Source organism: Heterocephalus glaber, unplaced genomic scaffold (genome assembly GCF_053883595.1).
Source record: "Heterocephalus glaber isolate CG9 unplaced genomic scaffold, H.glaber_assembly_v1.0 deba00001429, whole genome shotgun sequence".
NCBI lineage: Eukaryota > Metazoa > Chordata > Mammalia > Rodentia > Bathyergidae > Heterocephalus > Heterocephalus glaber.
The window spans coordinates 1836210-1864108 of NW_028258294.1; the positions used below are offsets into that span (position 1 = coordinate 1836210).

The 27899-nt window shown below is 34.7% G+C and overlaps 1 protein-coding gene across 28 annotated transcripts in view; it reads right to left on the reverse strand.

The window, feature by feature from the left end:
• Window positions 1–27899, reverse strand: part of Dlg2 (discs large MAGUK scaffold protein 2) — a 2046311-nt gene that overhangs the window by 802167 nt on the left and 1216245 nt on the right. The gene's annotated exons all lie outside the window — the stretch shown is intronic.

Sequence of the window (27899 nt, forward strand, 5' to 3'; positions counted from 1 at the left end):
AAATAAAGGCATTAGTATTAACTATAAAATTATCAATGCATTTTACAAAATTACAAAGTTCATGGCATTAGAGTCCTTTAAAATTTGGAACTTTAATTGGCTTTAAATCACAATTACATATTGTAATCCAAACATAAATACAGTCTTTATGCATGAATAATTATTAATTTTTTTCTTTTCCATAATAAGGAAATTTTCAAGGTTCAAGACTGATGGGCTGGCTTATTTTAAAACAGTATTTTCCCTTACCCCAAATTATTCTGAGGATTTCCTTTCAAATATTTTACCACAACAAATACATTCACCACAGAGAGAGTCTGCATTTTAAAGTGAAAGTTGTATCCAACCCTGCCATGTAGTATTTTGGTTTTCCAAGAGAGAAGTTTCAAAATCTCACACTAAAAAATGAGTGAAATCTATCCATTTTAAAGCAATTGCCTTCCAAAGAGGACATGACTATTTTAAAACTTAAGCATGTTTGCTAAATTCATAGTATTTTCAGTAAGGGAAAAGACTAAGTATGAACACACTTAGAATTTTTCTTCTTTTTTATTATTTTAGGAATAGCTTTTTTACCCTTGTTATATTCCTTGCTTTTTATTTTTATTTTCATTAGTCCATATCTTCAGTACATAATGATTACATCCATCATGGGGAGCTGGTAAACATCATATTATAAAGACACTTGGATCATCCGAGTTTATAGCAGCACAACTCATAATAGCTAAATTTTAGAAGTGGCTTATATGTCCACCAGCAGATTAATTGATAAAGAAAATGTGGTATTTATACACAATGGAATACCCATCTGCCATAACGGATAGACTGATGTCGACGTCGTTTGTAGGAAAACGAACTCACCTTGAGACCATATTGTTAAGTGAATTTTTATTCTGTTTAAAACTCTCCCTGTCTATTGTCAAAATGCCTATCCTTATCAAACATTTCTAATGAAATAATGTTGATCTGACTGAAAAACAAGCCATATATACAGGAACAAAGAAGATATAATCCCATGACATAAATATTTTAGCTATAGATAATCAGATGTCAACAGATCCACCTTCTCAGTCAGTTGATCAGGTGAAAGGGCAAGAAAAACCACATTGCGGCCTAAGCTGGGAAAGTGCCTATTGGAGGGTCAAGGATCAACAATGTCCTCTAAATCCCAACACCAGGGAACCCTGGAAAAATCATTACTGGATTTAAAAATCCTAGAAGGAAGGAAAAAATTGTCTCTTTACATTTGTATCTACAAAAAGTCATTTTCCAAATCTACCCATGAGCGGATATAAGTGCTCTGCCTGATAGAGAAGGCATTCAAAATGCCTTTTTTAAAAATGATAAATCCTCACATGACCATTCCTGCCCAAATATCTAGCATATGGCCCAGCACATAACACATATAGCAGGCAGGCACCTTCTCCCCCCCCCCCCCCATGAACAGATGGTTGTGATGATATTTAACAATGCTCCACAAATAAACTATTCCTTTGAGGTTAACTTCAATGCTGGTTTGAAGATAGTATTCTTAAGGAAACTTGTCAAAAAAAAAAAAAAGACAAAGAAGATTTGAACTAATGAGCAAAAATAGCAATTGCATTAAAGGTATTTACTCCTCAAAGAGGACCAATGAGTCAGGAATCAATGCCTAAAGTTAGTAAAACTGAGGTAAACAGATCACATATTGCCCTCAGTTGGCAGAAGTAAAGAAATCCCCCCCCCCCACTCCTCTTTTGAGTTTCTATCTTCTTTATTTTGGATCAAGAGATAATGCCTGAAAGAACTTTTAGGTCAGACTTACCCTAGGAACTTCAGACTTGTCTGGTGTCACCATCATGTATGGCTGTATACTCGGACTTGACATGATATGGCAATGCCATCACTCTCAAATGAAAGTGTCAGGAACTGATAAGTTTGGCTCTCTCTAATCATATCTAACCATAGATGCTTCTCTAGTTTCTCAGGCAGATATCGTTGCTCAAAGTCCCCCTGGCATTTGCAGCGAACACATGCCTTCTTCATACTTATTTGCCTCTCAAGTATAAGAATCAATGTGCATACAAATAAATCAGTATGCATCATCACAATTTTGTAATGGTATGTGCAGCTTGCAGCAAGTCAGGGAAAATGTCTTGGTTGGGCAGAACTTAAGTATTAATCTTCACAGGGATCTAAATCTGTTATGAATGGGTTGCTTGAAATGAGTTATTTCTTCCCATCACAAGAGCCATAAGATTTCTATTTCCTTTAACTTCATTATGTAATTTTTTAGAGAAATATCATATGGTGAATAACCAATGTTACTTTCCTCAAAAGATATTTAAAATCGCATACACTTTTATTAATCTTACTAAAAGACTGTATTGAAATTATTTATTTACTGTACTACATTTAAAGTAATTTCAATCTTCTGACTTCCTTTCTCCCAGCAAGAAATATTTTGCTTTTCAAACAGGATATTTGGTTTCTAAGTATGAGGACAGACCTCTTAAACAGATAAATGTGACCAAATAACTCTCTGTACTGAGACAGACTCACTAATTAACAATAATCTAATTTGATCAACTGTAATTGGACAATTGTAATGACCATGGGATGACATAAAATTCTGATAAAATGAGAATTAGCAATGTGCAAGTACATAGTCTACTTATCATTGTGATTTAACATGGGCAGATGGTGCACAGGGCAATGCCTAGATGAGATATATCACTTTGAACTTTCTCTGACCTGGCACTGACTCTGTAGAACAATGAGTTTTAAAGCATGAGTTTAAAACTAATACCCTGGTTTGATTTGTTTAATAAAAATAAATAGCCAAGATGAATCACTAAATAAATTTTCCTGCACTAAAACACTACGCAGATTTTTTCCAGATAAAATTTCCTTAGGCACTCTATGCATATGGGAAATGAAAATATTAATTACAAAATAGACCTAAGTGCTTGCTAAATGATGACTGGAAAGCAGAAATGGTTTAGCAGCCACAAGAAATATGTTAAATAATTACGGAATGTTATATGCATTGCATTAGATATAATTTCCCCTGATTTGAAAAGGAAAAACTACAGATTTTATAATCCTAACAAGTTCATATTTTTCTACATCTATTTGGCCAGGATAATCTCTAGATTGAAGCATATTTATATTTTGAAATTATAGAGCCAAAAGAATTTAAATTTAAAATATTTTAAATAAAATTATTTTAAAAATGCTTAAACCAATATAGTCATAAACCTTATGAGAGAAAACAAGAATGGATTCAGTGTGGAAGATGCAAACAAATCACAGAAGTAGCTCACATGTTTGCCAGACATTGCCACAGTTGCGCTGCTGTGTGCTTACTGTACAGGGGCTTAGTGTACACTAGTACAGTACGGTAGGGGATTTACCGTATTTTTGTACGGGAGATTTACTGTATTTTTGTGTGTGTTTTTATGTTTTCTGTTTGTCAAAGGTGTATAAGACTCACTTTATTGGACTTAGGAGCAAATCTAACTTACTAACATTCCCCCGGAATGGAATTCGTTTATAAGTCAGGGACTTAATTATAGTTTTCAGGAAAAGCAGATTTATTATTATTCTAATCCACTTAGTAACACTATTACAGACATCAGAATACTAATTATGTGACATTTTTAGAGAGTCTGAAAATAACACTAGTAGAAAGGTAATAATCATTTAAAATTTGCATATTTTAGCAATTGAATCTTAGGGCTGATCTATATTGCTATAAAAAATTTGTTCTCATCTGTTATGGATTATATCTAGATGCCTTCCCAAAGCCTCATTCATTCAGCTTATAGGTGCAGTTTTGGGGAGGTAGATTATGGGCATGATACTCATTACTGGTTTAGTTTGCTGAAGGGTTAATACCTGTATGTGATATTGGAAGGTAAATCCTGGTAGGAAAAAGTGAATGAATGGCCTTACAAAGGTGTATATATCCCTCCTCCCTTGATCCCACTCTGTTCCCCACTTGCCATGTCATGAACTGTTTCTTCTCTGCCACGAGGCTGTGCCTTGGAACTAGCCAACTGTGGACTGAAACCTCTAGAAGCTGTGAGCCAAAATAAACCTTTCCTCCTTGAACTTGTGGGTGTTGGGTACTTTGTTTCAGCATTGAGAGAGTAATCAACATATCACCCTTCAAGATTAAACTGATACTACTTCTGCAAGCTTTCCAGATTCCACTTAGCGTATTGTCACATTCTATCATATCTGTGTAATTGCCAACACAAATATATTTCACATCTGTTAATTCCTCTCAATCCATAGTGACCAAGCATTATTTGTCTTTTGAACTAGTACAACTTCTGTTTTATATTTTTACTAGCATATATTTGCTATGTATAATAATTATTTTCATCTTGGTCATCATCTCTGACATAGCTTCTCACATAGCTTTAAAAGTAACTTATGAAGTGCAATTGTGATCGGGTAGTACCATGCCTATCACCTGTCAATAATGTTTCTTGGGATCTTTATCTCCACGGAGAGTAGGATCTTCAAAGTGACTCTCATGGTCTTTAATTGTGCCCCAAGTGATCTGACCTCTGCTGCTTTCACTAGTCTTGCCCATGCTTTATCCCCTTATAACTTTAAAACCTATAATCCCCCTATAACCTTGAATCCCCTTATAACCTTTATCCCCTTATAACCTTGACAATACAGCATTCATAATACTCTTATAATCCTTTTTATCTCTCTATAATTAGTGGCAGTATGTTCTCTTATTTTTACATTCTAGTTAAGTATTTTCTCTTTTTTGTTAATCTAGTAAAGTTTTTCCAATTTTGTTAGTTTTTAATCCAATTCAGGTTTATTGATTTTTTTCTATTGTTTTTCTATTCTCTATTTTATTTCTAATTATTTCTTTCTTTCTGCTAACCTTCGACTTAATTGTTCCACTTTTTCTAGTTTCTAGAGATGTAAGTTTAGGTTGTTGATTTTATATCTTTCTCCTTTTTAATTACAAATGTTTGTCACTATAAACTTCTCTTAACACTGCTTAGGTTGCATCCCTACTTTTTGGTACATCATGTTTTTCTTTTCACTTGTCTCAAGATATTTTCTATTTTTTGTTTAATTTCTTCTTTGATTTGTTAATTATTCAAGATTGTGTTCTTTAATCTCCACTTATTTTGAAGCTTCTAATTTTCCTTCTGCCACTAATTTGTTGTTTCATCTCATTGTGATTGGAAAATATACTTAGTAGATTTCACCCTTCTTAAATTTGCTAAGACTTTTTCATGACCTAATATGTGATTTCTCTTGGAAAATGTGCCGAGTGTGCCAGAGAATGATGTGCATTTGGTTGTCATTTGGTGGAGTGCTCTCTATGTGTTGCTATGTCCAATTGTGGTCTACAGTATTGTTCAAGTCCCTTGTGTTCTTATTGATCTTCTTTCTGGGTACTCTATACATTATTGAAAATTTGGTATTAATTAGTATTATTATTAAATAGTGTTGCTGTCTAATTCTTCCTTCATTTCTGTCAAAGTTCACTTCATGTATTTGGATACTCTGATGTTAGATATTTATACAGTAATATAGCTTTCTACTGAACTGAACATTTTATCATTCCATAATGTTCTATTTCTCTTTTGACATATTTTACCTAAAGCCAATTTTGTGTGATATAAGTGTGGTTTCTGCTATTTTCTTTTGGTCATTTACATAGAATATATTTTTCCACCCTTCATTTTTAGCCTAGCTGCTCAACTGATAAATTTCTGGTTTCTAAGAGCACAGTCTTATAGACAAGTGAGTCTTATACACAGTGTATGGTCAGATTTTACCTTTTAGATCTATTCAGCCACTCCATGCTGATTCTTATACTTATAGTAATTATTGATATGGAAGGACTTACTATTGTCATTTTAATATTTTCCTGTCCTGTATCTTTTTTCTCTCTTTTCTTCTCTTGCTCTCTTCTTTTAATATTTCATTGATTTTCTGCATTGTCTTTTTTGAATCTGATCTCATTCTCTTTGTGAATCTTCTACTATAGGTGATGTGCACATATGTGCTTATGTGTCGTTGCCATGGGTCTTATGTAAAATATCTTATAACAATCTATTTTAAGCTGATAACAACTTAATTTCAATTACAGAAACATATAGCCACGTGCCCACTTCATAATAGTGTTTCAGTAAACGACTGACTGCATGTATGACATTGGTCCCATATGAATATATTGCCTAGTGATGTCATAGTTATCTTAGTTTATGTAAGTTCACTTTAAGATATTTTCACAATGATGAAATTGACTAAGGACAAGGTGCTTCAGAACATATCTCTGTTGTTAAGCAACAGAGGACTATACTGTTTTAGTGTTCCCACATCTGCCACATACTTCATGTTGATTTCACAACTTACATCTTTTTACATTGTAACTTTTAAAATATTTTAATAGTTATACTTATTTTTTACTGTTGACTGTCAATTTCTTATTTTGTTCTTGACAGGAAATGTAGCACTAAACACTAAGCTTTGTGGTTAAGTCATTAATATGCTCTTGTCTAAGCCTTAAGCAACTTGAAAGTTAATTTAAATATTCAAAGTATATTCATTAAAGAAGGGGAGGGTGACCACACTTTGGGAAACCTAATATATGTAGCATTCTGGGACAGTCATTTCCAAGTGCCTAGTCCCCGCATCTTTCTGTACTAGGTGCTCTACTGATACGTTTCTGGTTGCCAAGAGCAGACAAGAGAATGTGAGGGCTTGGAAAAGGCACAGCCACAGACTTTCCCATGCTGAGTTTTATGAAGGAGAAAATACCTGAATAATGAGACATGCATAAAGAACATTATAGATGTGAGTCAAGTGAAAAAGAGAAGGAAGCAGAGAAGAGGGAAGAAGAGAGAGAAGGATGAAACAAAAAAGAGGGAGAGAAAGAGGGGAGTAGGAAGAAGAGGAGGAATCCAGCAGTTACAAACTGAGGAAAGAATGAATGATCTTTAAAAAGATAATTAAGGGCAGGGGATTTAGCTCAGTGGCACTGTACCTGCCTCACAAATGCGAGGTCCTAAGTTCGATCCCCGATACCAAAAAAAAAGATAGTTAAAACATATGGTCAGGTTGAATGCACAGATTCCAAACGGAGAAATATAAGTGGTTATTACTTTCAATACAGGACAATTTGCACATAACATTTAAGCTCCGCCTTGAATTCTTGGATTTTGGGCTGCACTTATACTCAGAATTAGAGGGGAAACTACAAGCTAGAATCAGTCTTTCTTTAGTCTAAATTTTAAAAGGTCTTAGTTTCCTAATGAATGATTTGTAATGCATATTTTCTAAATTTACCAAAAGTTTATAAAACCTTTTGATTTAAAAATAAACCAGATTTTGACTTGTCAGAGGTAATCCATCTATGGACTGGCCTAAAGACGGAGGTATAGATTAATAGAAATGGAAAGCCATTTTCTAAGCAAATGGACTCCTGTCCTTGGGGCCTTGACATTTTAATAAAGTTTTACATAATTGGCTTTGCTTTGGCCTGTACATTTCAAACTCACATTTAATTAATCACCTTCTCCTCTGAGACTTCATATTATTTTGCTTTTTTGTTTATTCATTTCATTTAGTATGGATTTATGAAGGCTTATTCTGTATGAGGAACTGTGTGCTAGGGATAAAGTTGTGAAGTGTACATAGAGTAAAATTCTAGCAGGGTAGAAAGTTTTTGAATAAATAAGTTTGCTGAGTGGTGAAGTGGAAATGCACACACAACCGGTGGGATCTCCAGTGCTATTAAATTTATCCCACTAAGGTGATTTTTATATCATATGTGAGCACATTTGTGTTTCCTACTACATTGCAAGATATGTAAGAACAAGGACTACTTTACTCATAAACTCCTATAGTTATATTTTTTCCCATTGTCCCATAGTTATCTTTTCTTGGTAAAACTTGTTGAATTAATCTTTTTTTTTTTTTTTTTTTGGTACCGGCTATTGAACTCGGGTCCTTGCTCTTGTGAGGCAAGCGGTGAAACCACTGAGCTAAATCCCCAGCCCTTGTTGAATTAATCTTTGAAAATATGGGACTTGGGTTTAGGAAAAATTCCAATGCTTCTGCTAAGTAGCTATGTCATGTTGGACAAGCCACTAAGTTTTAATTAGCCCATTTGTAAAATTAAGAGCATAGACTAAAACGTCTATAGGGTCATACTCAGTGCTTGTGAAAAGCAAGAATAGCTGACAATGATGCCCTATCAATATGTGTAGGCTTAATCCAACTGTCTACATTTCCTTATTGACTGTAGGCATACATATTTAACCTAGCAACATGGTTATAGAGTATAGCATGGTTACATTTTTTGGCTTACTTTCTCAGTTTTACATTCTTTCAGCAAGAGTTTGTCAAATAGAAAGGCAATATGATATGGCAATGAAAAAATTGGTCACTCTTCTGTCCAACCAACCTTCAGAACTAGTTCAAAATCAGGAGAAAGTCCTTCTTCCCTAACAGCTCTTATTGTGTATATTTAAAGGCTGAATGTTTTTTCTTTGCTTCATAAATATTTGAAATCAAATAAAATTTTCTTTTTCTCTGGAGTACTTTTTCCTGTACTTTTGCACACTGTGTAAAATTTCACAGGACATGTATGTACTTCTTTTCTCCCATTCTTAATATATTAGTCATGACCTCAAGAGTCAGACTTCTAGGTTTACAGTGCAACTCTGACCATTATTTGTTGTGATTTGGGCAAGTTGTTTAAACTCTCTTTGCGTCAGTTTTTTTTTTACATATAAAGTAAGATAGTTTCTACCATATGGGATTGATATAAGAATAACAGAAGTTAAATTCTACAAAGTACACAGAATGCTAGGCAAATAATGCTCAATAAAATAAGTATCTATCTATCTATCTATCTATCTATCTATCTATCTATCTATCTATCTATCTATCTCATTCCCCTCCTCATTTTCAACTATAGGTTCCAGTGGCTGACATTTAAAAATTCTGCAGGGCCCATGGACCAACATTCAATAAAGGTTAATTGAATTTCAGGATTTCATATCAATCATAAACTTATCTTTCAAACTCTTGTTTTGGGGAAAGCATTCTGCCCCAGGGCCAAGTACTATAAATAACATCACTACCATGTACAATACATCTACAACTTATTGGGCACTTTGCAATATATTTCAAGCATATGGATCTCATTTTTCTCTAATATTTCATGAATATTGAGAAGTCAGTTTAATAAAGAAATAGAATTAGAATGTTTCTATAACCTCCCCATAGTCACAGTAAGTAGTAGAACTCAGAATAAAATGAAGGCCCCCCCCCCAAAAAAAAACCCAAAACTGGAGCCACGCATGAAAAACCTGTGCAAAATATCTTTTTTTGCGTAAGACATTGTTTGTTGAAAATACTGTTATATCCTGGAATTCTACTAATCCTTAAAATAACCTTGTATATCAGGCAGGGCAGGGGCGGCTCTGAGGTTCATTTCCATGAAATAATGTATCTAAGATCAGAGAGTTGGTTACATTGTTAGAACCAGAATTCAAAGCTCAGTGTTCAGTTCAGAATCTGTTCACTGTTCCATTTTGTCTTCCTACAGAGTGTACTTCCTTTCTAGGGATGAACATGTGACATCTTGTCACTGTCTTTATTATCAAAATCGGCAAAAGATAAAGTGCATTTAGTAAACCTAGAATTTAAGGCATTAAGTTTGTTGTCAGCCTACAATTTGCATTTGCCTTCTCTGTTCCTATTTACAGATCCTAAGGAAGGAATTAATCAGGATTTTGGGAAGTCTGATGGAAATGTTTTTCTAAACTTGAAAGCATTAAATAAAAATAAAGTTTTTACCCTTATTATATTTTCTCATACATCTGCAGTTTCTTGCAGTCACAAGAAAGTCTGAGTTTATATAAACATCATTTTTTCTAGATTTTGAAGAGTTTCAATCAGAGGAGTTGCAGCTTCCATTGACTGATCACCTACTTACTGTGAAGGTGCCAAGAAACCTATAGACTTAGACATAATTCTGGAAGGCAAATATTATTCCTGCTTATAGACAAAGAAACAAGCTCACAGAATTAAATAATGCTCAAGGTAGTGCAGCTGTTAAATAACAAGGCCGTGATTCAAAACCAGGTTGTCTGATTCCAAATCTAAATGCTTCCCACTGTACTATGTTACTTGTCTTAAAAAAAAAAAAAGTAACTAGTTTGTTTATCTTCCTTAAGCTGATATAAATCTTTCAAATGCTAATCTGAGTAAAAATGTGGGGGATTTGGCAAAAAATTTTAAAATTTTATAAAGCCCACGTTGATGAGAAGGCCAAGCAGAAATGAGTTATCAACTACTTTGGGGTGGAGGTTTTTGTCACCTGACAGTATATATTTAGGCCTGCTGGGGTAGATAAAATGCAGTATCATACATCCAGGTGATAGGTCTCCCACTACCTCAGCAGCTATTATGTATAGTAGCTGCCCTCTTCCTAACGTGCCTTGCCCCCTCCCCTGTGTGACGTCGTGCCAAGATGGTTGCTCCCACCAAAGAATAAACCCTTCTTTCCAGCATGCCCCTGTTCCGGCCTAGAAAGTAACCTGATACTCGCTCACCTCCTACCACCTAGTGACATCACCACCTCCTCCATTCCCTAGTCACTACCTCGCTCAACCCTGCCTCAGCCCCTACAAACCCCACCCCAGTCTCTATAAAAGACTCCCTGCCCCAGCCATATTGCTTTTGTCTCTCCTTTGTTCAGAGACAGCCCGGCAGATCTATTCCCCTAAAAAAGGCTTGTTGTGGCCTGGTCTGGTCTTGGTTTTCGGCCCTTTTACCTGACACCAGGTGCTAAAGTACTCACTGTGCAGCCCTCCAAAGAAATCTTTATTCTAGATCTTACCCATAAGCCAACAAAACAGTCATGAATCACAAATTACCTGTGTTCTGGATTCTCAGGACTGGTGTTGGTCCTGAGATACTCCAGCTGGGGCTCAGACACTAACACTAAAAATACATTAAGGAGTATTTTCCTGGTGTGAATTTATTAGGACACAATTAACAACAAAATATTTTCTTTAGAATATCACATTCCAGGGGCCAGGGGTTTACCTCAGTGGTTCTACTGCCTGCTCACAAGTGCAAGGTCCCGAGTTCGATCCCCAGTACCAAAAAAAAAAAAAGAAAAAGAATATCACATTCCATTTCATCCTTGGACTATGTTTCTTTGGTATAATTTATGCAGTAAAAATTATGCATTGATGTATATGTAATTTTCTCAACAATTAGGTACTAGTAAAGTACAAAATCAATTCTCTGATACCTTTCCATTCTTATGTTTACAATTTTTTTTTTTTTGGTACTGAGCATCGAACTCAGAACCTTGAGCTTGCAAGGCAGGTGGTGGCACCACTGAGCTAAATCCCTGGCTTATGTTTACAATTTTTTTATCTAAGACAATGATATTGTTTGCCTTTCTTTAGGCAGGTAAAATATAGAAGAAAGTCTGGAGGGCCATTGGGAAACTTACTGCCTGCTTACCTCCAATCTACTAGGTAGCCTTTTTTCAATTAGGCAGGCAGCATGTCAGAAAGCATCTGATTCCAAACTAAAAAAGACCTTGGTACAAATGCTTATATCACACTCCACTAATAATGGTTATTGCTCATAACAGGTCTTCATTTGAGGGATAAAAGAAACTGAATTATGAGCAATGAAACGAATCCTTCTGGGAGGGAGTATTCAACATTAAGTCTTCCTTTCAGAGTAGCAATGTGGACTCTTGATGAGAACCACTAGAAGCCAGATGAGCAGATAAGTAGAATATACACCTGAATGTTATTTACATGTACTACTTGTATTCCTGCAGGCTTTTGGCATATCTTCTTGGCTGTCTCTATCCATTGCCTTTTGGCTTGTTCACATGCAAAGTCCTTGTTGCTTTACATAGAATTTTACAAGGATAAATGGAAAGTACCGATGAGCTTCTGTTGCCTTGACACAAGGAAAGGTCTTAAGAAAATCATCAAGAAAAGGTCTTAAGAAAATCATCAGTGTTTATAAAAATGAAATTGTGCTGTTAAAACATCCACATTTCAAATAGTTTCCCAACTAGTGAAGTCAGACTTGCTCTTGGTTTAAATTAGGCTCTGACTAAAGTATGTGATGTTACAATTTAGGGCTTTGTCAAATATTGGGTTTGGTCTTTGATGGACTTGGCATTCAATTGACAGTTTCCTGTTTGTGTCATTGCTGATCTCTGCTATATCCATCTATTGGAACAGAAAAGAGCTGGCCCCTTTTCCAAAGTAATCTAAAGCAATCACTTCTAGTTCCTAATAACTTTGGCAGTGGCCATGTACATTTAAATTACAGGGAAGTAAAAGGCTATTTAGAAATTTTTCTCAGAGCCAAACTTCTTAATTGAAAATGAAGAAGCCCACATCAGAGCAACAATCATGATAAAATACCTTTGCCTTTGAACAAGAAATAACCACAGTGATGACACCACCAATATCTTCACATTAAAATCCATAATGCTCTTAAAATCCTTAATTCTCTCAATGTTACTTCTATGACTCTAAAGTGTTAGGATCTTTAATCCTCAGAACATCATACATCCAGGGAATTAATTTATTCTAAGGATATGTGGTCTTAGATGAATGATTAGGCTTACTAGTTCTGATGGTATTGTTGTCACAAATACAGTGACACTTTAAAGAAAAATACAAGGGTTCATATGAGTGAAACTGAGTTATGTATGTGAGCATGTGTGTATTTGGGATGGTCCAGAGAACAGGGTAATCTACTATTAAGCTACAAGATCTGCCTGCAGGTGGAACATTACTACATTATCTTACAAGCTTTGGGTGTATCCTCAAAATCCTATTAAACACTGATTAGAAAACAAACCCTGAAACCTTCTCTAAATCAATATTTAAAGTAAGAATCATTCTCACAAACCTTCTTTCTTTTCTCAATTTTTATTCTTGGTTCATATATGCAGTACTTACTGATTACATTCCTTGTGGGGAGTTGGTACATGTCCTAAACACATTTTATTTCTTTTTTCACTCTCTGCCTTCCCTCCATCTCTTGTTCCTCTTCCGCTTTTCAAAAGACCTATTTTCCCTATTTCCTATCATCTACCTTTTATTTTGCTCTTTATTTATATTTTTGGTTTCTCCATCTACAGCCCAGTCAAATTCTTATATTTTAAGTAATCTTCTTTACCAATAGAAAAAGGAAAGGATAAAGTGAAAAAGTAATCAAAACAACAAAAAATTAAGAGAAAAAAGAAGGAAGGAAGGGAGAGAGAGGGAGGAAGAAATTTTAACATGATGTCAAAAATATTAGTATTTTTCCTAGACTCTCTTTGGATACATCTGTATGCATCCAAAAGATAGTGTCCTACTGTATTTCCTGTTCTTAAATATGCTTTTAAATTTAATGTATGATAAATATGTTTCCACATCAAAAAAATCACAGTTGGATTCATAGATTAAAAAATAAAAACTTGATTATACTATAAATAAATAGTGATAAAATCAGCATTGTACTTGAACAAAAACTGATACATAGATCAATAAAACAGAATAGAGGATACAGAATCATCCCAAGACATATTCAGCTATTTGATCTTTGACAAAAGGCCAAAAGCATACGTTAGAGGGTTAGAAGAAAGATGGCCTATTCAAGTTGTGTTGGGAAAACTGGATAACTGCAGGAGATTGAAAGTGGATATATATCACTCACCATGTACTAAATTAAAATCTAAATAGATCAATGATCTAAACATTAAAACAGAAACATTAAACCTACTAGAAGATAAAATGGCTAAACACTTGAAGCCATAGATGTAGGAAAGGATTTTATAGAAAGAATTGTTATTATACAAGGAAGAATAGTAAGTGTCAACAAAGGGATTATACCAGTCTAAAAATCTTCTGTACAACAAGAGAATCAATTAATAGAGTGAAGATACAGCATATAGAATGGGAAAAAAATTGCCAGCTACTTCTCAGAGGACTAATATCTAGAAAATATTAAAAACTCAAAAAATTAGCCCACCTAAAATTAAAGACCCAGTTAAGAAATGGGCAAGAGAAATGAACAGATATTTCACAGAGGAAGAGGTACAAATGGCCAACAAATATATGAAAAAAATGTTCAACATCTCTGGCCATTAGGGAGATCCAAATTAAAACAACGCTATGATTCCATCTTACTCCAGAAAGAATGGCAATCATCAAGAAATCAAAAAGTAACAAATTCTGGTGAGGCTCTGGTGAAAAAGAAACCCTCCAACATTGTTGGTGGAAATGTAAACTAGTATACCCATTAAGGAAATCAGTATGGAGATTTTTCAAAGAACTAAAGATAGAAATTCTATATGACTCAACTATCTCCCTTCTGGGTATCTTCCACAAAGAGCTTACAACATCATACCTCAGCAATACTTGCATATCAATGTTTATAGTAGCACAATTCATAATAGCTATATCCTGGAAGCAGACTGTATACCCATCAACAGGCAACTTGATACAGAAAATGTGATATGTATAATGGAATACTACTTGGCTATAAAGAAGTGCAAATTTGAGGCATTTGGAGGAAAATGGATACTACTTGAAAATATAATGTTGAGTCAAATAAATCAGACACACAAGCTAGAATACTATATGTTATCTCTCACCTGAGTGAGGTAAAATATAAACTAAGAGAAAAGTAAAGGAAGGATAAAAGGAGATAAGGAGATGGATCTTTTGCCCATGGGAAGATGTCCAGGGGACCAAGGGCAAAAGGTGAGGGGATGGGGAAATAGGTAGAGTGAAGATATATCATGTACAGGATCCTAATAAGCTCCATGAATGTGGACACTATAAGCCATAAACATGAAATAAGATTAATAATATGAACAAAAATTAAAAGGAGGAAAAGGAATTAGGAGAGGAGGAAGGGAAGGGAAGGGAAGACAACTTTAAAAAGAAACAAGCTGTAATACGTACCAACTCCCCAAGATGATTGGAAAATGCGTATACTGCAAACATGCATTAATGAAAAAAAATTGTTCTAAATGATGTATAATTTGTCACCTCTGATGAGGTCTCCAATCTCTGATAGTGGTCTTAAATACATATTCCTTGTATCATTGTATCCTGGCTAACAGCCTTAAGCATCAAGGACAGGTTCCACAGTTCATTCACTCACAACAGATTTGACAGATCCAAAACATTCATAAGAAACCAGACACAGAAAATTTTCTCTCCAACATTCAATTATTAAAGAAGAAATACAACTATATAAAATATTATAGGACAGTGACCACAGGTTTCACTGAGTGCTGGCAACTTAGATTTTGGTACAAAATCAATATAAGAGCTCTTCATGGATGGAAGATGGATGGATCAAGCAAGAAGGGAAGTAGAGTTTCTCAGAACCCTTAGAAATATGACAACACACAGTCAACAGGATAACTCACTGGAACCATAGGTCTACTCAAGTATCACAATGCTCCACATGCCAGTTGTCACTGAAAAGTAAATAAGAGGGACTTTCATTCAATCATTTACAAATTTGTATTTTAAAACAGTTGGATCCAGGTATTAAATATATACAGGTCACAGCCCTCGGCTCTGTGAATCTTACATCACCACTTTAGTGAAACTGCAAAGACTGACCCCTCTAACATATACTCATTCTTCTTTATCATCTCCTAAGCTTCTTAGTACAGGCTTCTTTCAGTGATCAACAGTATTTTGAGAAATCAACCTGATAAATAATTGGATTAAATACTCTGTTTGATATTTTGCAACTTATTGTTTTCTGAGACAATGAAAAAGAGAAGTTCCCAATAAGTGAATTCCCAGACAGTTTAAATTTTACCCAGTTTCTCCCTTTGTAGCTATGAGCAAATGCTTTAGTAGCAGTGAGCTTCAGTATCCTGATATATGAATTGCTAATAAGTGCATATTTTGAAGTGTACATGTGAGAATTTAAAAAGATAATAATCCAGGGCAATCCTCAACACATAGTAGTTGTTATTATTTTACAACTTTTGTTATAAAATAATGTAGATTTTTCTCACTAGGATAATTCATAACAAAGATCTTTTAGTGTTATGGATTATAATACAGTGATGTCTATGCAGGGTATAATGGCTCATTTCTCTTAACGCTAAGTACCTAAGAGTTTCTATAGTATTTTGAGCGTGTATACCCCATCCTTCAGTAGATTTGAGCATTTCTTTTTCATCTGTGTCAGAGCACTACTTCAGCTGTTGCTTACTTTTCCAGTCTCCTTTAAACTTAAGGTTATAGGCTGATCAACTATAATAAAATTTGTTGGAACTTTGTAAAAGGAGGGAAAAGGAATGAAAAAAAGGAATTAAGATATGTTATTTAGATGTACTCTGCCTGCCTCTCAAGCACAGGGACCCGAGTTCGATCCCCGGTACCAAAAAAATTAAATAGATAAATAAATAAATAAATAAATGTACTAACTCCCTGCAAGGAATGTAAACATGTACTATGCACATGTACTAATAAAAAATAAGATGAAAGGAACCTATATTTATGAAGCATCAATGTTCCAGCCACTATTACAACCAGTATTTTATCAAACATTTGCCATAACTTTCTTTTTTTGCCAGAACATTTTGAAGTGGACCTTGCTTACCATTTTCATTTTGTAGTTCCCAAGCTGAGATCTAGAAAGGTTAATTAAGATTAGTTGCTACTTTATATTCTCCAAAGGTGATGCAGTGAGTATTTAATCAATATAGATCAATATATATTTGTCTCATTTTTAGAAAACCATGGACCAGAGAATTTTTTTTTAAAAGATCTCTCTTACTTTCAGTTCACAGCACGTGTCTTATACCCACATCTCTCATCTCCATTAGATGCAATGATCTACACTTTTTCAATTTAAGAATGAATCTGGATTCAGGGTAATGACTTTTATGCTATCTCTACATCCAGATCACCCCTTAGGAAGCAGATCTGAACTCTGGACCTTGGAGTTCCGGCATCTCCCCAGGGAAGCAGCCCTCATTGGCACACTCTCCTTTAGACAAGAGTCTTATTTTTGCTCATGTGGGCATTTTTGGTACATATATTTTTTGGAACTGATGATTAAAAGTTAAATTTTATCAACATGTGAGTTTTCTTTTTGATCTCCAGAGAATCAAGTATTGAAAAATAATTACGGGGAATTTTCGGTATCAGTAAATCTCTTGGCCATACATTTCATTGGTCTAAGAGCCACACTAGTTACTTAGAAATCAGGTTTGAGTGGTCATGGGGACTGCTACGTTTACTGAACTCTTTGAACCCAATTAGAGAAAGCCCCCTAGAAAGCACAGCCAGAAATATGGTCACAGGGAAAAAGTAAATAAAATGAGGTACCCCTTAGGTGTTTCTGGTTTATTTGCTGACTGGTACTAACTAAAGAAAGCAATATCAAAAGATGCAGGCACACTAGCAGTATTTTTCAGACAATAATCTAAAATTGCTTTGTACACAAAATCCCACCAGTTGCCTTAATCTCCTGGAGTTCCATCGTCTGCACTGCCCCAGGAGGGAAACAGTTTTCTGCTGGACAGGCACATCAAGCCTCGATCTGTATGCACTATTTATTTCTTATTAAATTCTGAGCTTTTCTGGGAAGATAAATGATCACTAGACAAATGCACTGGATTTGCAAATCATCTCAGCAACATTTGTCATAGTGGTTAATTATGACTATTCAGACAGTGATTTAAGATGTAGGAAGGGGAGAAAAAAGGAAATAAATATCTAGAGCCCACTAGAAATCAGGCCATGTACTGGGAAACTTGCACATATATCACCAGCAAAGCAGGTTTTATGATCCATTTTACAGACCAATTTTACCAACAATGGCAAAGACTCATCATAATAAAGTAATACCCAAAGGAACCTCAGCTGGTAAATAGTAGAACCAATACTGGAAGAGTCATCTCTTGACTTTGAATCTATTACTTTTCTAATTTCATGCAGGGAAATCAAAACATTGATGCATGCCTGTAAGGTAACTTTAGGCTAATTGGCCATGTATCAAGAAAGAGGTGTAAGACTGAAATACACAAAAGTGAAATCTAAGGCCTGTGACTGGTGTTAAAGGGCCCACTCTTGAAAAGAAGTGAAAAGCATATGACTAATTTGAGGGAGATGGCAGATGGGGGATGGCTGGGTATATAAGCAGTTGAATCAGGATGATGAAAGGCAAGCCAGCAGGTGCAACAGTGCATCCTGTCCAGTCAAATATGAAACCTAAAAATGTATCCTGAAACAGTTTTGAACAATCTAGCACTAAGGAAAGTCCAGCAATTGTTAACCCAGTTCCCCAACCACAAAAAACATGCAAGTGGTAAGGACAGTACATGGTAGAGCTCAGACTCTGTTCCCTGTTCCATCGCACTGCAGCTGTAGAATCGTTATTTAACCACTTTGAATTTAAATCTCTCTATGGTAAAGGGGATATCATAGTCTGTTCTTGAGGTGAGCTGTTGAGTTACACACACACACACACACACACACACACACATGGTTGCATCAAATGCTTCTAATATGTGACAATGATGTTAATGATGTTGGTAGTTGTGGTTGTGGGTTACAAATACAAATAATTCTTATAAAAATGAAATGTGGTAGGAAGAAATGAGGTGATAAACAAATAAGCATGCCACTTGCTGTTGGCATTAGATTTCTGTAAATTTGTTCCTGTAAGTCAGGTGGGTCTAATCTTAGCTACCTAAAAATTGTTTATAAAATTTGTAAAGTGAATATGTGAAGTGATCTTTCTCCATCCACTTCCCAGAGATTATAATTTAATTATTCTGGAGAAATGTTCACACATATGTAGTTTAAAAAACTTTTATGCAGCAAGGGTTGAGAATCACTGCTTACCGGGACAACGCTATTAAAGAGTGACTTTACCTCAAGGCTTCTTAGCCCTTGGTGAACCTACTTTGCTAGAGGTAAGGGATAAAGTGAAAATCTATCTCTATATGACCTTGTGCTTTGCCATTGGCCACTGGTAGTAGAGCAATGATCAAGCAGAGTCAGAGTCACATAGGCACAGAATTTGTTTCCTTTTTCAATAATGACTAGTGACTGTCTTACTAACCTATGTTCAGACCCATGATAAAAAAGTATCATTTCAGAGTAGTTATTTTTACAAATCACTGCAATTATTCTGAAGAAACCAACACTTCAGTGGAAGAAATATGGTATTTGGAGTCAAAAGACCAAGGATTACATTTATTAATTTAGTTATGCAATTCATTTCCATTCTCAAATTTTAACGTATTGATGTCCCAGCCTGGACAATTCTGTTATATGGGACTCACCCAGGAAACTGTTACTCTTAAGTCTAGAGTCTAGCAAGCTCTGAGCATCTCTAACAATCAGACTTCAGATTGCAACCAGAAAGGAATGTGGACACCATCCACATGCTTCTGCAGTTTATGAGCACCAGAATGGGATGTCCACTTATATTTTAATAATTAAGCAGTAATATAGCTGGGGTGTGATCCAAGACCTCTGATGGAAGGAAATGTGGTTTAAAGCTTGGCTTAATTTTCAACTGTTACTATTTCCATTTTTTGAAAGAATATGGGTGTTACATTTTAAATTATTCATGAATCTGGGGTGGAGTGGAGGATAGAGGAAATTCCAAATGAGTCTCTGAAATGGGCAATGACCCAATATTCATCTAGTGCAAGGTGAAACTTTTATTTAGGTTTTTAAAAATCCACTGCTTCGGTTTATAAGAAGACTAAATGTGAAAGTGTATGTAAAGCATTTAGCACAATACAGCACCCAAAATCATAACAATTATTAGCTTATAATTTCTTTTTTAAAAACACTGAAGATTTTAATTTTAAAACCACTCAAATATAGGAAGGAAGCTAAGGGAAAAGAAGTAATTTGGGGACACTAACCCTAAATATATTTTTAGTATAAAATAGTTAAACAAAATTTGGCCTCATCTCTGATGCTGCTAATACAAAGCCAAGCAAAATGCTTAATCTGGATCCATCCTGTGAATTTGAATTTGTGTTCATTCGTGTAGAATTTGGTACTTCAGATCCTTTCCTGAGAATACTTGGAGCATGTCAAGGACAGAGCTCTGCAATGTCTCTCAAATGAGTAGACAGACAGATGTGCCAAAGGGACAGTGGTTATCCAGTGAAAAAAAGAAGTGAATGGAAATCAATGAGAGAAAATGAGAGGAGAGGAGCTAAATGTGTAGAAAATAATGCTTTGTGCAGATATTCACTTCTTTGAGGATTTGAATAATTAAAAGGAGTTCAGTAAGAAGAAAGGGGTAGACCAAAATGTTAGGTGAAACAAATGTTTATCAAACCTCACTCTTATCCAGAAATGATGTACAAGGTTTCAAATTATTTATAATTTTTACAGTTATATATTATAGTATTATTACACTATAATATATACTATTATAGTTATATTTATTTCAAAGTTTGTAATATTCCCACCACTAAGCAGCAGCCCTGTGAGCTGTTTTCATCAAAACTAAGTCATAGCGCTTGTCCATCTTTCATTACATGAGTCCATATTTGTTAAAAAGCCTGCTATGTGTCAAGAACTAGGAACTAGGCATGCCCCAAAGAAAGGAGAAGCATATCCTGTCTTTGTGGATCTTGGAATCTAATTGAAGCTTCAGATATTTAACAAACCTTGAACATTTGTGAAACCACAAGTAGTGGCAGTGTTCAACAGGTGATGAGCAGGAAATGTTATGTCTAATTTCTTTGTGCCTCAGAAATAGGAATAGTAATTACAATCTTTATTTCTAGGAGAGTGCCTGGCATAGGTGATTATAATACTTTGAGACTGTAAAAATGTATACAAAATATAAGGTGGTGTTATTATCACTCTTCATTATACTTCTAGCTGAATTACCTAAAATAGCCTACAATTTATAGTTTCTCCTAAATATAAACATATATCAATAGAAAATTATGTCTTAAAGTCATTCTGTCCACATGAAATATTTAGTGATAACTATGCACATTATGAAAAATCAGTATAGTGGTTGTGCTTCATGTTATCTAATAATTTGCTTTTAAAACAAAAGAAAGTCACCTATTAAATCATTTTGCCAGTCTCACAAAGACCAAGAAAACAATTCAAAAATCCAAGTTTATGTTCAGAAGAGTACAGAATTATCAGGGATTTTACCATTAAAGTTTGTGGAGAATAACAATGCCAAACAAACACTGACAGAGAGTCAAATTTGAAGCTATTTTGAAATGGAAAGAGGAAAACAGATCCAGCCAACCAATCCTGCAGCCAGACTGCTGGAGATCTCATCTTCCCTCTACTGCTTTAACTGTATGAGCTTGGCCTTAAATTGCCTATTCTCATCTTTGCTGATAACTAAAATTTGGGTGATAATAGTATATACTTAGAGGTTTTTGGAAGGAATCAATGAGTTTATATAGGTAAAGCTTTTAGAGTACTCCCCAGTATGTACCAAGTTCTTTTTACATATTATCTACCATTACAACTATTAACTTCTATGATTAATTTTAAATCTATGTCTTTTCTAATGGGAGAAAATGGAACTAACTCAGAGATTTCTTACGGTTCTTTCTTCTGGGAAATGGCAGATTGTTAAGTGAAGTACAGCCAGATTCAACCAACTTGCCTTTTCAACTTATTAAAAGTAACAGGTCAATCAAATTCAAATCCTCCTCTCTCTGGGGGAAAAAAGAATCTTTTAATTTAACAGTAATAATCTATCTGTCCAAAGTCCTCACCACGCATGTTCCAATGTCTTTTTACATCTGAGGTTACGTGTCTAAAGAGTAGAAGTATTGGGCTGGGGATTTAGCTCAGTGGTTTCGCTGCCTGCTATGCAAGCACAAAGACCCAAATTTGATCCCCGGTACCAAAAAAAAAGAGTAGAAGTATTCAGTTTAGTATCTAGGTTAGTAAAACTCTAGAGCTAAAAATACTTGATGGCTGAAATTTCTCATCAAAAAGGTAATTTCAAAATTTTTATGCAATCTGCATTCCCATTCATTATGTCTTCCACTGTATAAAAAGTCAGGGTTAGAACAATTTGGATTATAGATACAAATATATAGAATTCCAATCTTTTTTCCAATTTAATACAAGTGAAGACTTGAGAATAATTTTATTGCTTTTTAATTCTTTGCAATGCCATCCTAATGCTCTGTGTACAATATCTGAGTTCTCTATCCAGAGCTCACTTTGGCTGAAGGGACTAATAGCATTACAAAGTACCTTGAAGGAGTGCTACAAATGCAAATTCTTGAAATTAAAGGAAAGAAATGTCAGCCAGATCATTCATTTTCTCATAGATTATCTTTCCAAATGTAGACCAGCAGGAACAATTTTTATGCTGACCTTGGAAAATTACTTCAGCAAACTGTATGAGAAACATAGATTTAGAAATCTTGAAACTGGTATACTTAGAGAATGTGAAAATACCATTTTGGAGTAAGGCAAAATTTTATATATGAGTAATTTCTAAGCCTTAAAGCATCTTCAAGACTAAATTTAAAGTTGTGATGTTTGTTTTTCAGGCTATTGACCCTATTTCTAAGCTCCCAAAATACTAGTCATCTTCTATTATCTTAAATTTTGGAATAGGCTACATTATTGTAATAAAAAATCTTTTTTATTAGAAATAAATTGGGAGTCCAGGAATTTAGCTCAGTGGTTCCACAGCCTGCCTCACAAGCACAAGTTCACGAGCTAGATCCCCAGTACCCCAGTACCAAAAAAAAAGGAATTTTACTTATGATGATGGTGCAATATCTCAAGAGAAAGAGTCACATGAAGATTCTTATTTCCTGGAGAAAGAATCATATGTGATGGTTCAGGTATCATGATCTATTTTTACTTTCATTTTATTTCTTTTTTTTTTTTTTTAATTAACCAGAGGTTTCAAAATCCTTCCCTGGTACTCGTGACAGGGCATTCACCCACAGAGCTAGCAGAGCTAGGTTACCTGGGAAGTGTCACAGTACAAAGCAAGGGCTGGCAAAATGCAATTTGTAGGCTGTGAAAAATTGTAGAATTTAGTTATCTAATTGTAAGAATATGATCACAAGAAGTTTGTTAACTGAGAAAATTAAGAAGTCCTTTCTGGAAATTTCCACAAGTCTGTTTGTTAAAAGAATTCCAGGAAACTTTAAGAGATGTTGTAAAAGTTTTACTGGAGAAAAACATGTTTTCCTACCTTTCTTAGTAACCATTGTCCGGGGTCAGAGGACCGCGACCCAGTGACTCTACGGATGCTGAGAGAGATACGGTTCACTATGTATATCTGTGATGTTTGCGGCGGGCCAGTGGGCTTGACTTCTGCTGAGGTCACCCTGCTTTCTGGGTACCATCTGATAAGAAGAGGGCTGCGGTGTACTCTTAGAAATACGGATCAGTGAACAACGGAAACAAGGGACATGAAAATTCACCTGTAGCTTTTATGAGTCACTTAGAGTCACTTGTTATCACCAGATGTTAAAATCAAAAAGATAATAACCAAAATGACTAAGCTGTTTTCCTATATGTATGAAAGCCTTACTTCTTTCCTTTGTGATTGTCGAACAGTGTCAGAAAAATAAACTGCTGTTCGTCCTCCAGGCTGTCTCCTTTTCTTTCTTTAAAGGTTGGTGCTCTCTGGGGTCTCCGGTCTCCCTCTAGAGAGACCACTGACAGTAGGCCAAACCCTACTTAACTCCTACTTTTGTAATGATATTTTTGGAAAGTAGTCATGCTATTTACTTATTTCTTGTTGGTAATTTCTTTTGCGCTACAACAGAATACTTGTATCAAGGCCTTCTGACCTACAAAGTAAAACAGATTTACTATCTGACACTTAATAGAAAAGTTTTGCTAACATTTGGTAAATAGGAGAAGGTAGCTGGTTAAGAAGTGGGTAAGAAAATGTTATTTCCAACGTTGTTATCTCATCTGTTTATCACTGCAGTTATTATAAATGTATATTTTCCTTTATGAATAAAAATTGTATGTTTTTACATGTTAGTTTTCAAACAAGAATATTGTATCTGAAACTCAACATCTAAGTGAATTCCAGTACTCTATCCTTCAAAACTTTCAGCTCAAATTCTGCAAAGCCTCCCTAATTACTTTCTGATGACTCTGACTACTCTACTCTATGTCCCATTTTATATTTTTTCCAAGTAACTATTTTTTCCAAGTAACTATTTTTATTCTTTGGCTTATATTTATTCCTTTATTAGAGAGCACTTCACTTATTCATTTATTCCCATGCCCACTCTTCACAGTAGCTTACAATCTGCTGCAAGTTAAACATGGTGTTTCAGTACTACTTAGCCAGAAAGGATAAATTTGAGTCATTCTTAAGAAAATGGATGCACCTTGAGACCATAATGCTATGTGAAAAAACCAGACACATAAGATTAAACATCACATGATTCCTGTTATATGAGAAACCCAAAATATAAATGACTTAAAGAGCAAAATAAATGAGAGATGATAGAAAAAAGAGAATTAGACTTTGTGGAAGCGGGAAGGGGGATATGAGGAAGGGAGAAAAGGGGAGAGCAGACAGAAGGAGACAAAAATGATTAAGATGTGATATGTATATGTATCAATTCCTGTGACATCCATTCTACATATATTGCTACTCATTACTTCACCTATTTTTAAACCCATATTATCTCATATTTCTAATTAGTTTCCTTAGTTTTATTCTTATTTCACCTTATTGGATTATAAGATTTCTAAAATGATTTAAAATATTCCTCAAATTAGGAAGTAATATGCATATATACATTCATACCTCCATAAAGCATATATCAATATGTATTATGTGGAATTTATCTAATTTAGCAGTTAATTCATTCTTTATTTTTTCTTTTACTTTAAATATTAATATTTATTTACCTTAAAAATATTAATGGTGGATACTTCATAGGGCTGTAAAATATATAACATTTGATTTATTGATGTATTTTAAATGAGAATCTGAAACATAGCACTCCATTTTATATTTGTTCTTTTACGGTCCTTCTAAAGAACTTGTAATTTTGATAAATTAGTAGTCAGCAGAAATATTCATTTGCCAGTAATCTTAGGACAGTCGTGATTCTGATTCTTGGCATGAGGTGAGGACTTAAAAAGACCTTGTCTCAGCAGTTTTAGGTCAAATGGTAATTAGAACAGACTGTAATGATGAAGGAGGAACAGCACAAAGGCTCTGTACTCCCTATAGAAATCCATATAGTAATTAAAATATAGTCATAGTTTTTAGTAATGACAGCTCTTGGCCTAGGAATTTCTTGGGCTGAAAAATTAGGATTTCTAAGTTCAGATGAAGTCTTACCAAACAAATTGCTTGAGGCAGATAGTTTACATCTTTGTGTGTAAACCACATAATAATGAGCTTTAATGATTCATAAATCTTTAAAAAAGATAAGGAAATCTAAACAAAGATGGAGTGCCCCCAAATCACAAGACCTTTTCATTTTTCTGTGGTATGAATTATATATATTTTTCTTCCCTTACTTTAAAAGCACCAGACTACAAGTTTTGAAACTCAGTTTGAAGTAAAGCTCTACCATATTCTGGCCCTAGGACTTTGGGAAAGACAGGGAGTTTCCTTATACATAAATAAGGACAGGAAGTTTTCCTTATATATAAATAAGGGTAAGATTATGGTGCAATGGTTTTGTGAAGAAGAAGCATTTTGTACACAATATTAACATGATTGTGTAAAAAGGAAAATGAAAGAAGGAATAAACTGTACAATGAAACCAAGTGAAATGGTGAAGTTGCTTTGGAAGTATTGTAATTTGTAAACTTGGCAACCCTGAACTATATTTCCCAGAATTCCATCTCTTGCATACTTTCAGTTAGGGTGAGCCACAGGGGAGATTTCTGCAGGAGACAGAGTACAAGGGAAGTGATTGCTATTTTGTAATGCATACACTGTCCCTTAGTGGCTGGCTCACTTTATATGTACAGGCAGTTGTTAGGCCAAAACAGCAAAATCTTTGAAAGCAATTTGTGGAAGTAGTATTTTGGATATTTCCCAAAATGCTGGAAAGGGTTAATATTCCCTCTGGCAACTTCATTAAAGCAAATTACTGAATGTGGAACTTTCTGAAAGAGACAGGCAAAAGACTTTAAATATGACTGACAGACTGCCAGTGCTCAAATGGTATTTTGAGTGTTGGTTCAAAGTTCTAAATCTCAGGGATGACTGAAAAGGAATCATTGAAGAGTTTTACTCTTTTCCTCCTATACTGTAGAGCCTACTGTTTTCCTCATAATACGCATTCTTCCTTCTCTCTGGAGAAACTTAAGGCTCTCCCATTATAGTAGATATTTTTCATGTGCAGTTAAATATGCTCAAATTCTGTTCTGCTTTTAAAAAATGCTCTCTCTCCAACTGTTACTATTTCTCCCTCCTATTTACAACCAAATTTCTCAAAAACAATTATATGTATTTTCCATTTTGGGACCCCACTCACCCACCCACTTCTCAGCCTACTGCAAACTGGTTTTTATCATTTGCCTTGAGAGTATTGGATATCTTCACCTCCTTGTTAACTAAATTCGATAGGTGGTTTTATGATATCTTTAGCAATACAGAGATATGTAGTCCTTCAAATACTCCAGAGTGAAACACATCCTTCTCCTTAAATCTGGTCTTTCTCCAGTTTTTCCTCTCTCAGTGAATGAAGGAGAAACCTTGACAGTTTCTTCCTCTCATCCTAACACATGCATCAGTCACCAAGTCCTGGTATATCTACCTCCAAAATATCCTTGGATTTCATCTACATCTTTCTGTCTCTAATGACATCACCTTAGTTCAAGTAATAATTACAGCTTTTAACTTTTTTGTCTCCTTCAATTTAGTCTTCCTCCCCTCTCAATCCTTTTTACATGCTATGTCAGGATACTTGAAGGTGAAAAGAAGAGAGAGATAAAAGAAAGAAAAGAGAAGGAAAGGAGGCAGAAGGGAGGGAATAAAGAACAGCAACAACTGTTATTTCAAATACTTGACCTCTGCAATGGATGCTAGGCAAAATCAGTGAGCTGCTCTTCTACAAATTGTATCCCTTCCTCTCCAGACCTTGTAATTTACCTCTTCTCCAAACCAATCTCCATATAGCAGCCATAGATCTATGAAATGTAAATCTCCTTAATAATTTCCAAATGGTGATTATTGCTTTTTGAATAAAATCTTAAATCCTTAATGTGGGCTTCAAGTTCATATGTGATATATTTTTCCTTTCTTCTCCTTTCTCTTCAGCCTTCTGCCCTGTTGCCACCCTGGCTGTGCTATACTTCAGTTCTGAAGCTTGCAGTGGCTGATTCCTCCGTTGATAACAGCTTTTCCCCACAATTTTATCATTCAGTTTACCTATCTAACTCCATGATACATTCAGCTCTCAGATTTATTTATTAGATCTTCCTTGACCTCCCTGATCAATCAGATGATTGTTATAAGATCCTTCAGCACTCATTCTACCTCTTTGTTGTATTTATCACAATCCTAACCAAATAATTAAGTTTGCAAATATAATTTCTAGAACAACAGAATCTCTGTCTGGTTCGTTAGAGTACAATATAAGTTCTCAGTAAATTTTTGAATGAATGAAGTTTCTGGATCAATCAATATTCTATTCTCACAATAAACTATTTAAATATAAATATTTTCTTTCTTAATATATGAGTAAAAGATCAAGATAGCAAATAAAATCCAAAGTATAGAAATGTATCTAAGTGGAAGACTTTAATAGCCAACTCCCTGCCATTAAAACTAAATACCCAATGCATTCTAGGCATTCAGTAAATATTCTTAAAGTATATGAACTATATAGCTATGTTAGACTGCTCACTGATAAT